A 1157-nucleotide genomic window follows, 5' to 3' on the forward strand; every position below is an offset into this window, starting at 1 on the left:
GTGTCCTCATTTCCCCCCCATTCACTCATGCTCTCATCCCCCTGTTGTCCATGTCCATTGGTTTGGCTTATATGCATGCATACAAGTCCTTTGGTTGATCTCTTCCCCTTACCCCCACCCTCCTCTACTTTCCCTCTGGGTCTCTCTCTAGACAATTCCCCAGAAAAAGGGACCTGCCTCACTTAGAGTTACATTCTGTCCCTAGGAGCATGTATCCCTTTGTTTCTAAAAAACAACAACAAAAGTCCAAAATCAAGGTGCTTGCAGATTTGGCATCTGATAAGAGCCTGGTTCATAGGTGGTGGGCTTCTTGCTGTAACCTCAATGAGCAGAAGTAGGCAAGGGAGTTCTCTGGGATTTCTAGGAGCAGCCCTCATCCAATGATTGGTCAAACTGGGACACAAAGGCATGCCCCCTTGTCTCAGTTTGAGACAACTTTGAAGGGTCATCCCAAGAGAAATGAAACATGTGCACCCAGAAAGACGTACTCACAGTTCAGACTTGTTCATGACAGTCCCAAACTGCAAATGTCCGTCAGAGAATGAACCAAGTGTGGGATATTCACACAAGGGAATACTACTCAGCAATAAAAAGGAACAAACATCTAATACACCCAGTGCCATGGATGATCTTTAAAAAATCAGGTCGCATTAAAGGAGCCAGGCAGAAAATAGCACACATGGCATGATTCCGTTTATATGAAACGCCACATCCGTTAAAACTATGACACTAGAAATTAGGAAGTGGCTGTCTCTGGGGTGGTGAGGGGGAAGTTGCTTGAGAAGTGGCAGAAAAGAAACTTTCTGGGTTGGTAGAAATGTTCTATATCCTAGTGAGTATGGTTACAAAGGGGTATACACTTGTCAAATCTTATCAAACTCTATGCTCAAGATTCTACATTTTCCTGTATGTATCAATAAAAAATGTTTGCCTGGGCCTACCTGGCTTGGCTCAGTGGTTGAGCATCAACCTATGAACCAGGAGGTCATGGTTCAATTCCCAGTCAGAGTACATGGCCCAGGTTGTAGGCTCGATTCCCAGTGTGGGGCGTGCAGGAGGCAGCCAATCAATGATTCTCTCTCATTATTGATGTTTCTATCTCTCTCTCTCCCTTTCCCTTTCTTATCTGAAATCAATATATATATATATATATATAT

This window comes from Myotis brandtii, unplaced genomic scaffold (assembly GCF_000412655.1).
Source record: "Myotis brandtii unplaced genomic scaffold, ASM41265v1 scaffold927, whole genome shotgun sequence".
In the NCBI taxonomy this organism is placed as follows: domain Eukaryota; kingdom Metazoa; phylum Chordata; class Mammalia; order Chiroptera; family Vespertilionidae; genus Myotis; species Myotis brandtii.